The sequence below is a fragment of the Choloepus didactylus genome, chromosome 3 (genome assembly GCF_015220235.1).
Source record: "Choloepus didactylus isolate mChoDid1 chromosome 3, mChoDid1.pri, whole genome shotgun sequence".
In the NCBI taxonomy this organism is placed as follows: Eukaryota; Metazoa; Chordata; class Mammalia; order Pilosa; family Megalonychidae; genus Choloepus; species Choloepus didactylus.
This window is the reverse complement of record NC_051309.1, coordinates 82,556,759-82,569,358: the sequence shown is the minus strand read 5'-3', so window position 1 is coordinate 82,569,358 and position 12,600 is coordinate 82,556,759. Positions and strand designations below refer to the sequence as shown.

General features: G+C 36.9%; 2 pseudogenes; one reads left to right on the top strand and one right to left on the bottom strand.

Moving 5' to 3' along the window:
• The first annotated feature begins 371 nt into the window (after positions 1 to 371).
• LOC119530321 lies at positions 372 to 1,356 on the top strand (annotated as a pseudogene).
• A 405-nt stretch (positions 1,357 to 1,761) lies between these two features.
• LOC119528680 lies at positions 1,762 to 5,479 on the bottom strand (annotated as a pseudogene).
• Between the last annotated feature and the right edge of the window lie 7,121 nt (positions 5,480 to 12,600).

The window sequence follows — 12,600 nt, the reverse complement described above, 5'->3', positions numbered from 1 at the left end:
TAGAGTAAAAATCAAATTCACTAAAATCAAATAATTCACTTTACCAACAAAAATAAACTCTGAACAAGGCAAAGACATTTGACAAAACTACAGAAATGTCTGCGGATATCTGCTCCATTAGTGGTGGTAGTTCCCTAAATTTTCTTCCCATAGCACCATATAAGGAATTCATACCAACATTAAAAGCCCAGAATGCTGTTTGACTTTTTTGTATTTATTAATGATATATCAAAGAGTAAGGGAGATGAGGAGGGAGATGGGAAACCAGATTTTTATTTAAGGCAAGAAAAAGCAATAGGGCTGTCTACTCCTCCCCACTTGACCAGCAGATGCATCTTTTCCTGCATTGCCAGCTGTGTTTCTGAGACATGATGGTAAGAATAAATGGATATGGCCATATTGGGTGCCTGTCACCAGGGCTACTGTAAACTCCAGCACATGCAGATTGTGGCCATCAATGACCCCTTCATTGACCTCAATTATGTGTTCTACATGTTTCAGTATGATTCCACCCATGGCAAGTTCAAAGGCCCTATCAAGGTTGAGAATGGGAAGCTTGTCATCAATGGGAATCCCATTACCATCTTCCAGGGGCAAGATCCCAGCAACATCAAGTAGAGTGATGCTGGTGCTGAATATGTTGTGGAGTCCACTGGTGTCTTCAAGATCATGGAGAAGGCTGGGGCTCACTTGAAGGGTGGTGCCTAAAGAGTCATCATTTCTGCCCCTTTGGCCAATGCCCCCATGTTTGTGATGGGTATCAACCATGAGAAGTATGACAACTCCCTCAAGATCATCAGTAATGTTTCCTACACCACCACCACCCTGGCCAAGGTCATCTATGACAACCTTGGCATTGTAGATGAGCTCATGACCACCATGCATACCATCACTGCCCCCCAGAAAACTGTGGCTGGCTCCTCTGGGAAAACATGGTATGTTGGCCATGGGGCTGCCCAGAACATCATCCCTGAATCTACTGGTGCTGCCAAGGCAGTGGGCAAGGTCATATCAAAGCTGAATGGGAAGCTCACTGGCATGACATTCCACAATCCCATCCCCAGTGTATCCATTGTGGATCTGACCTTCCAACTGGAGAAAGTGGCCTAATACAATGACATCAAGAAGCTGGCAAAGCAGGCATCAGAAGGTCCCCTAAAGGGCATCCTGGACTACACTGAGGACCAGGTTGTCTCCTGCAACTTTAACAGTGACACTCACTCTTCCACTTTTGATACTGAAGCAAGCATTGCCCTCAAAGACCACATAGTCAAGCTCATTTCCTGGTATGACAATGAATTTGGCTACAGCAACAGGGTAGTAGACCTTATGGTATACATGGCCTCCAAGGAGTAAGAGCCCCACTGGGCCACCAGCCCCAGCAACAGTATGAGAGGAGGAGAGAGGCCATCAGCTGCTGGGGAGTCCTGGCCCCAACCCAATCCCCAGACACTGAGAATCACCCATCCTGCCACTGAGGAAGGGGAGGGGTCAAGAGCCCTACTTTGTCATGTAGCATCAAAAGTACACTCAGCCAAAAGAAAACATTGAAAGAAAGAAAGAGTAATAGAATACCTACTTTCTCTTCTAAATCATTACCTATTTTAATAAAACTTTCCAGTTAATTTTCTCACCTGAAAAAAATTATATTACAGTACAGGCTTTCTGTGATGCTTTACTTTATAATATCCCTTGGTTCTGTTTTGAGTGTCAAATCAGTAATATGTAATCTGAAGAAGTCTGATTAGTCAAGGAACCTGCTTACCTTTCATTTTCTTCAAAACAACCCTCCTCTGGTGTTGTGGGCATTTCAGGAACAGTATAGTAGCTGTTGTGGAGGTTCTGGGCTATGCACCTTGAAACAATCCAAACTAACTTCTTGTGATCAGGTTTGCAAAATTCAGGAGAAGAGTATTCAGTTAGGCATTTAAAAACTAACTCCCTGCAGTAAAAGAATTTGGTGTCATTAATCTGAAAAAAATATATATTTTAAAGAAGATGTTATGTCAGTGGTTCCAAACCTTGCTGTACCCTGGAATCACCAAGGGTCCTTAGTAAATACTGCTTCATAGCTCCCACCTCCAGATGTTCTGATTTAGTTGATAATGAGGTACAATCTGAGCATCAAGATTTTTCTTAAAGCTCCCCTGGTGATTCTAATGTGCAGCCAAAATGTGGAAACCACTGGTTTAGGGAAACAGAATCATAGGTATAAATAATTCACATAGGATTCCATAGACAGAAAGCTCTGCCTATTCTTAAAAAATAAACTGACCAAAAACATGCTAGGTCTATTAATAAATCAACTATCAAGGATACTTTTTAATAAACTCAATGCTCAGGAATTTAATATAATTTAAGTTTATATAATCCATATATGTATTACTAATAATATGTATAATTATTTGACACCAGATATATGACAATGGAAAAGTTAGCAATGAGGAATTTGCCAAAGACTATGCCTCCACTACTGGGGCATACACCCCAGTTTATTTCAAGGAGTCAATTTTGATTGAAGACAATTCCAGATAACATTATCATAAAAGTTTGCACAAAAGCTAATAAATTCACAATTAAAACATAACATAGAAATTACCTATGTTATAAACAAAATGCTTCACACAAGATACACATCCACCCTGTATAGAACAGTTTTACATTATCATGGCCTCCATTTCTGTCTAATCTGGTTACAACTTTATTTACCTGCAAACATTTACATTGGAATGTTTCTTAACAAGCAGGAGAATTTCCAATAATTCCACAGATTTAAAAGTTTCTAGTTGCAGATTGAGAAGCCATAAAGCTAATACTGATGGCTACAGGAGCAACAAAAGAGAAATAAAAAGAAAATTTTTAAAAATTTCAAAATCAAAAGTGTGAGATATACATAAACAAGAAATCAACTTACTTTTGCTTTTGAAAAGACAAGTCAGGAGTTGCAAGCTTTCAGCTGAGCATCTAGTTTATCAAGGCTCAATATTTCTTTCTTATACAGTGCAAAGAAAAGACAAAATATTTATTAAATGACCAAAGATTTAGATGCTTTTAAGGACTTGCCATTAAAAGTCAAATTTGAAAGCTGGGAGGGGGTAAAAATACAAATTGCATTGCCATTCTATTTCTTTACTGTGAGCTATAGCAATGTTCAAAGTACAAAACTTTGTTTAATCCCACTAACCTTTCTGAAGTATGATGAAGTACAATAGTGTGTTATAAGTGCATAAAGTTTAAGGCAGCTTCCCATTCATTCTGCAATTTTTCTGAAATTATTTTTTCCATCTGTTTTGTCAGAAGCAGTACATTTGCATTGACTAATCTGGATTACATCATGAGTGGATGGAATATTGCCTTCAACTATTCTGGCACCAGCAAAAAACAACAGACCACAATGAAGACAAATGTTTAGACTTCACCTGAGAAACAAAGAACAAAAGCTTTCTTCTAACAATGGACACTTTGATTTAGCAAAGCAGACACTTAAAAAAATATTGCAATGATGTCCTTTCTTTTAAGACAGAAAAAAGTCAAGTTGCTTCTCAAATAAATATTTGCTATAACCCACAGTCCTGCTTAATCATTTTTACATTGTATGCCTTAAACTCCCCTTAAAAAAAAGTGGCTTAAGCATTTAAAATATTTAATTTAAATTCAAGTGCAGGTAAAAATAGATCAATGCAGATTCAAAATCCAGATTTCTCACACTTAGTTATACTTGGTATTTCATTCATATCAAATTTATATAGGGTAATCACCCAAAAATTAAGCCTTTCAAAACCAAGAGAATATGTTATTCTTTGGATATAAAAATAATATTTTATATTTCTTATTTTTTTTATGCAAAGTTTTTCAAAATCATCCCATGCTACAATACAGATTTGCCTAGGAGAAATATTTTATCTGTTGTTAAGAATGGGACACATGTAAAAGCTGCCATGAACAGATGGCTGCCCTTTTCTTTTCAGTGCCCTGAAAACTGACCCAGCAGCTGCCAGTGATCCTATTGGCAGAAGAATCAACACATTTTCTAACAGATACCAGTGACTGTTTGTAAGACTGTGGCTCTCTACTTTGAAAAGATTTTTCATAGGGAAGGCAATAGGTCACCTTTAGCATACTGCTATATTTCCATTCACCACATTTCAGTATTAAAAACACTTAAGTTCCTACAAAACATGGTGAGAGATAAATCTATGGAAACCTTATTTTGAGACATATGCACATAGAAAAGATATGTAAAACACATAGCAAAACCTAACTTAAGAGTCAGCAAAATACTTAAACCTGGCACTAAAGATCACCAATCCAATTAAAACATAAAAATGTTTATATTTAGTGGACATTATTACATTTGTTTGCCAAATATCTATTGAACCTTTGTGTTCTAGGCATTGTGCTAGGCAGTGGTTGTAGAAAAACAAATTTTTTATGAAAACAATTAAATACCTTCGTAAGAGCCAAGAATCTGTGCAAAATATTGACAGCCAGGATAAAAGTTTCAGTGCAAGATCCTAAAAAGCTGTTTAAACTCCTTAAATCTTTTACTTTGGCATTTCTCAATCATGGACACAAAGTGTTATCATTCTGCAATAAAAACCAAGAGCTAAACTTTATGATTTTCTTAGAACTAGATGGATAGTACAGTCAAATCTAAAAGGATTCAAAGAATAATGCAATTTTTTCTTAATCTTAAATAAATCTGGGGGAGAGTGCTATCGCTTAATCAAAGCTATACACTTTATCAAATATGAGACATGTAAATCGCTACTTTTTTATTTTTTTAACTTCATTTATTGAAAAATTAAAACAAACAACAGAAAAATACATTTCAAACCAAACAAAGCAAAGGATTAAGAAAAACACATAACCTAAAATAACTACTTTGCTTCCAATGTGTACTCACTACTTTTTAAAAATACACTTCAAGACAGAGCAATTCAATATAAGGTGAACTGTTGCCACACTTCCAGAGAGTTATAGCAAAGAAAAATAATTCAACTCCCTTGGAATGGAGGTAGAAGATTCCTTGTTTGTTTTCTTTTTTAAGAAATCATTTAAGATCCTGCTATAATAAGTATTTTATAACCAAAGGGTATTACAAATGCACTACTTAATTCCCACCCAGAAGCTGTAGGCTGGGGATGCCACATATGAGAAACACTAGTTCTCTAGAGCTCTCTCATTCTAAGAAACAAGAGCATGGCCCTGTATTGTTCATTTTAGTACTCCAAGTCTTAAGAAACTTTGCAGCCTTAAGTTCAGATTCAACTGAAAAAAAAAAAGTTACCCCCTCCAAGCCCCATCAGCTGCCTGAGTGACTTATCTTTCCTGGAAACTTACCCCCAGATTAGCCTCCATCAAGCTCAGCCCTTTTCCTAGAGGTTGGAATCTCTGTTCCTGTTCCAGGTAGAAGTTCAACAATCCAAAGACCTGGACCCCTTCGATCAGCCAGCTTCTGTGAACCTTAATCCTTCATCAGCAGCAAAGAAACCACACACAGAATGGATCCTGGGAAGAGCCTCCTCAACAGATCTTGGAAAACAGGACACAGTTTTTAAATCAACAAATATCAATGAATATGCACTAGGTATCAGGCATGGTACTAGGCCTCAGGAATACAAAAATAGATAAAGCACACCTGGGAATGTACTCTGATATAGCTGAGGTGTAGGGCAAATGGGATCAGAACACCTGGCTTTGAGTCCTAGGTTTCCTACTCACTAGAGATATTATTTTGAATATCTTGAATTGTTCACATTGCCCTGAGCCTCATCTTTCTAATCTGTGAGGAAAAAAAAAAAAAAAAAAGGTAGTTCTACCTGTTCTGGGTAGAAGTATTTAATCTGTAAAGATTAAATACAAACATTTGTGAAAGTACTTTTGCTACATACCTCTAGTCTATTAGAATTTTTCCAACTCTATAACTCATGAAGGAAAAAGGAGAGATCTTCCCTAACCTCATCAAAAGAATCTAGTGGAAAACAACCCTGCAAGGAGAGAACCCTAGGAACAGGATTTACAAAGCTGGCCTGGGGCCACACTCCCACCCTCCTCTACTCACTATTTCTGGCCTCCCTGCCTGAGTCATTTTCTGTTATTTAGGGTGCCTTACAGCCACAAACTTCCTGCTTGGACTAAAAGAACCTGCAAAGGAGACTGCCCTAGGGACAAGACAGGCAAGGTGTAACCTAACTCTGGTGCCACCTTGAAGAGATTCCTATTTTTCAACAAAGAGCTCATTTTTTAATCTGAACCTGGAAGAATGAGACCACCTATATAGCAGATTAATCCTTCTCAGCAATCTGCAGAACACATTAGTAAGGCATCCCATATATTCTCCTTTCTGATTTTCTCCTCAGCAAGACCTCAAATCTGAAAGTGAAATGTCCAACATTTTATGATGTCTTTACTGTGTATCTATTTCATTGCTTGTTGCTGTTGTGGTTACTTATAGAGGGATATGGCCTCTTTCCCAGCAAGTGTGTTTACTGATCTGGAAAAGCCTGGCAATATTCACACCACAATCAATTCCCAGATATTGATGTGCCCAGTTTTGGAATTTTGGAGATTATATGCAATGTGGAGACCATCTGAATGACAGCAGCAAGAGAACCAGTTTTTCTAGCCAGCCAGTTTAGCAACTCCCAGTTCTACTAGTCTGCAAGTGAGTTAGCATTATGCAGGCTAACTCCTCTGCAAGCCCCAAAACTCAATTTGCTTTTGACTCTTTACTTCAGTATCCACAGCTCTTTCTGTTATGCTAAGAGTCAATCAAAATAAATGGAGTAGCTTTGACTTGGTATAGAAAGGCAGGCAAAGGAGATTGCAACTGAGAAAAAAGAGATTCCTGAAATCAGAGTTGTTATCTCAAAATGGTGGGTCTGGTTCCAAAGCAATCATTTTTTTAAGGAGCCAAGGCTGCATTCTGGATCTATGTGCATTATTGTTAATGTAACACATTCTGCTTTTTTGATTTATTCCAAGATCCATTACAGAAATTTCCTGGCTTTCTTTGACATCACAATGCTGTGTGAAATTGACACTGTCAACAAAGAATCATGTAAGAAACATCTGTTGAATTTATCATCTTATTCCCAAAAGAAATTTTTACTTCTGTGAAGGCAGTTATCCTTTAATTTGTTCTCAAATGAAAAGGCGATGGATGTCTAAAGTGACATGAATAAACAGTATAAGCTTAAATTTTGCTTTCCATAATGTTCAACCATCTTCAAAATGAAGGTTTTTTCTAAAACTTCTAAAAAGAAAGATTACTTTACATCAAAGCTCCTCAAGTCTTGTGGGTATTACTATGCTTTCAATCATATTCTGAACAAGAAATTGTGGCTACAAGCAGGAGTAGAACCAGATCTGGGATGGGGGGAATGGGGAGAATGAAACTTTACAATTTGGAGGAGCTCTCTCAAGAAAAAAAGAGAAGAATTTTCAAATATAACAATAGATACAAACATGAACATTTACTTAGAACAAGAAAAATTGTGAATTTTTTAAAGCTGACAATCCTTGCTATTCTGATTATCTATTACTGATTATTTTGATTATCTATCACTGATTATTGTGATTATCTATCACCCCAAAACTTAGTGTCTCAGACAACAATAATTTCATTATCACCCACAGTTCTGGGGGACTGCTGAGCTCAGCTGGACAGTACTTGTAGAGGGTATTTCTGAAGGTGCAGTCAGTTGGTGGCTGGAGCTGGGATCTTCTTGGGGCCCAGGCACTTGTGTATGGAGTTGATAATGACTATGGCTGGGACCTCAGCTGAGGCTGGTGGCTGGAACTTCTACTTGTCATCATGCCACTTGGTTTCTCCATGTCCTTATGGCATGGTGACTGGACTTCGAGAGAACCTGGTGAACACTGAGTCTCCTTTTATGAACTAGCCTTGGCAGTCATATAGCTACTATAGTAGTTTTGTATTGGTGCTGAAACAAATTAACACAAATCTAGTGCCTTAAAACAAAATAAATTTATTATCTTACAGTATGGGAGATCAGAAGTTCAAAATGGGTCCCACTGAAATAAAACTGAGCTGAATCCCTTCTGGAAGCTCTAGGAGAGAATTAATTTCCTTGCCTTTCCAGCTTCTAGAGGCCACCCACATTCCTACGCTTGTGGTCCCCTTCCTCTATCATGAAAGCCAGCATCATACCAACTTCATATCTCTCTAAGGGTCCTTGGGTGATTCATTGACCACCTTATAAATCCAGGATAATATTCTCATCTCATGGTCATTTGATTAGCAACCTTAATTTCATCTGTAATCTTAATCCCCCTTTCCCATATAATTTAGCACAAATTCAGAGATTAGGATTTTGATATATGGGGGAAGGGGGTGTACATTATTCTACCAACTACAGAATCCCTTCAGCCACAGTCACAAGTCTTCCAAGAGAAGGGAACATAGAGTCCACCTCTCAATGAGAGGAGTGCCAATCACATTGGAAGAAGAATATATGGGATGGGACATATTGTGATGACCATCTCTGGGAAATAAAATCTTCCACACACACACAGAAAATATCTAGGGAATACCTGATATTATTTGTTAACAAACTGTCTGATACAACACTATTAAACTTTTTGCTAATATTTTTGGCTATAAACACTCTGATCACTTTTTCAAATATTAACAATATTGTAATATAATTTTCTATTGAGAAAATTTTAAAAATTTAGTCTCCCTCTAACATGGCTAATCAAATTTTATTTTAAAAATTATTGATAGAAATATTTCAATTTTGTAACTCATTATTAATATCATATATTATTTTAGAATTATGTCTAATTTGGGAAAATCTTTATCAAGGTTTTTTCATCTATGAGCTGTAAGAGTTCAGGACATCAGTGAAAACTGACCATGCTTATTAATTGACTTGTCATCCATTTCCTTGTTGTAGAAGTATCAAATTTTGAGTTTTATGATACCTTTGTCAATGTCAGTATTTCATATCAATCAGCAAGGAATTTCAATATTTTTCCAATATGATTTCTGATTCCCTACTCTTCATTAACTGGAGCATCAAATGATCCAAGAACCTATCCATAACTTCTATTAAACATTATCTCTTTCTTTTCCAGAAGCATTAATTTTGGAATGGTAATTGGTTGAATAGTGTCCCCCAAAATTCATGTCCGCCCAGAACCTTTGAATGTGACCTTATTTGGAAATAGGGTTTTTGCAGATGTAATCAACTAAAAATGAGGTCATACTGATTGAGGGTAGGCCCTGAATCCAACAGCTGGTTTCCTCATAAGGAGAGGGAGTTGTGCAGAGACTGCCCACATGTGAAGATGGAGGCAGAGATTGGAGTGATGCAGCCACAAGCTAAGGAAATCCTATGATTGCCAGTGACCACCAAGAAGCTAGGAAGAGACAGGGAAGATACTTCCATACAGCCTGCTGAGGGAGCGTGACCCCACTGACACCATGATTTCAGACTGCAGCCTCCAGAACTGTGAGAAAATGAATTTCTGTTGTTTTAAGTTACCCACTTTATTTCAGCAGCCCTACAAAACTAATACCAAAATGATCTGAGAGAAAATTGTTACAATTTGCTTCTTGATGTCTGTTCTGGTTTGCTAATACTGCCTTTTCACAAAACACCAGAAATGGATCAACTTTATAAAGGGGGTTGATTTGGTTACACAGTTACAGCCTTAAGGCCATAAAGGTAAGGCATCAACAATCACATACCTTAACTGGAGGATGGTCAATGGCATCCAGAAAACCTCTGTTAGCTGGGAAGACATATGGCTGGTGTCTGCTCTGGACTTCTGGTTTCAAAATGGCTTTCTCCCAGGACGTTCCTCTCTAGGCTGCAGCTCCTCAAAAATGTCACTCTCAGTTGCTCTTCAGGTATTTGTCCTCTCTTAGTGTCTCTGGGGCAAGAGTCTGTTTTCAATGGCTGTCTTCAAACTGTCTCTCATTTGAAGCTACTCTCTTGGCTTCTGTGCATTCTTCAAAATGTCTCCCTTGGCTGTAGCAAGCTCACTCCTTCTGTCTGAGCTTATATAGCGCTCTAGTAAACTAATCAAGGTCCACACTGAATGGGCAGGACCACATCTCCATGGAAATTATCTAATCAGAGTTATCACCTACAGCTGGGTGGGTTGCATCACCACAGAAACACTCAAAGAATTACAACCTAATCAACACTAATATGTCTGCCCAGACAAGATTGCATCAAAGATAATGGTGTTTTGGGGGACATATGTATTCAAATTGGCACAATGTCTGAACACATTCTACTCATTTTTAGCATTTTATTTCATATTCCATTAAATTTTTTCAATATTAAATATCAGCATTTTTCCATTAATTTTTTATCTGAATTTTCTCTTAGTTCTTTAAGAAAAGCATTGATAGATGACAAAAGAAGTTACATCCCTTTACATCCAAATTAGAAGTGCATAATTTCTCAATTGTTTTAGTGAAACTTCCCAAATATCTTTCCAAATTCCAGTAAAATTGTATGTCCCCAACTCAACTTCCCCTTAGCTAGATCCCAAAAATGCTAGTGGCCATGCAAGTGTCTCCAAACATAAGGGAATATGATAGAGTTGAATTTGAAGTGGAAAGAGCAGCTTTAACTGGTTGCAGTTAAAATATCTCAATTTTGCAAAACTCAAAAAACATGACTGTGTGACCATTCTAATATGGTCCCTCCTGAGACCTCAGAAGGATCCTGTGCAAGTCAGGAACCCTGAAGTTAAAATTCCATAGTTTCACAATAGTACATATTTATTAAGCAAAATTTAACTGTCAAGCCTTATACAAGTGCTTTATATGTATTAATGTAAGTGTAGTATCCAAGGCACTCATATGGGGTAAGTAATATTGTACAGTTACAGAAATTGAGGCACATGGAAATTAAGTAACTTGATCTGACAATAGTGGTGAAATCAATATTCTAACTCAAGATATCTGACTGTAGGACCCCTACTCTGAACCATTACTCTAGATGGTGCCTTAGGTATTCAGAAATAATAAGGAAAATAAAACTCTGATTTGGACATAAAAAATTTATTTAGCTCTATTTCTATTATATTCACTCTCAAGAATGGTTGCTTCGGTAGCTTATGAAAAATGTTCTGTACAACCAAACATTAAAGAATTAATACCAAATCTTCACATATTCTTCCAAACAATAGAAGAGGAAGGATCACCCCCCAACTCATTCTATGAGGTCAATATGAAACTGATACCAAATCCAAATAAAGATATCACAGAGAAAGAAAATTACAAATCAATACCTCTTATGAATATAAATGCTCAACATGATAGAACATCTAAGAAAAACCTTACATCTTACTTAATGGTGAAAGCCTGGATACTTTCTCCTAAGATCAGGAACAAAACAAGGATGTTCACTCCCACCACCACTTCTATTCAACATGGTGCTGGTGGATCCAGCTAGGGTAATTAGACAAGAAATGAAATAAAAGGCCTTTGGATTGGAAAGGAAGAAGTAAAACTATCTCTATTTGTGGATGACATGATGTATTACATAGAAAATCCTAGGGAATCCACTGAACAACTATTAGTACTTACAAGTGAGTTCACCAAGGTTGCAGGATACAAGATCAAGATTCAAAATTCAATTGTATTTGTATACACTAACAATGAAAAATCAAAAAATGAAGTTAAGAAAACAACTCCACATATAATAGCATCAGCAAGTAAAAAATGCTCAGGAATGTATTTAACAAGTACAGAAGTTCTTCTCTGAAAATTACAAAATATTGTTGAAAGAAATTAAAGAAATTTTAAATAAATGGAAAGGCACCCCATGTTCATGATCAGAAGATGTAATATTGTTAAGATTTCAATACTCCCCAAACTAATCTGCAGATTCAACCAATCCTTATCAGAATCCAGCTGGCTTCTTTGTAGAAATTGACAAACTGATGCTGAAACTCAAGGGACCCAGAATAGCCAAAACCATCTTGAAAAAGCAGAACAAGGCCAAAAGACTCACACTTCCAGATTTCAAAACTTGCCACAAAACAACAGGAATCAAGACAGTGTGATACCTGCATAAGGATAGAAATAGAGATCAAAGGAAAAGAATTGAAAGTCCAGAAATAAGCCCATTTTTAGGCATTGAATAAATATTTATTGAATAAATGAAATTTGATGTATGATAAAGAATCTGGTCAGGGCATTGGTTGATCTGAAGAGATGTGCTTTTTTTTTAATTTTTTTGTTGAGATTGTACACTTTGGACCTTTGGATAACTGTATGTTTGTGAACAATCTATTGCCCATGGTACCATCATACAGCTGTGCATCCAACACCACAGTTAGTTGTTTTTCAATTTTTAGAACATTTTCATTACTCCAGAAAAGAAATAAAAACACACAAAAAAAGGAAACTCAAATCCTCCCATGTCCCTTGTGCCACTTTGAATGTATTATATCCCCCAAAATGCCTTTATCTTTGATGCAATCATGTGGGGCAAATTAATTAGTCTTTTTGATTAGGGTGTGGCCTTTTGATTGGATGTTTCCATGGAGATATGACCCACCCAACTGTAGGTGATAACTCTGATTAGATAATTTCCATGGAGGCAT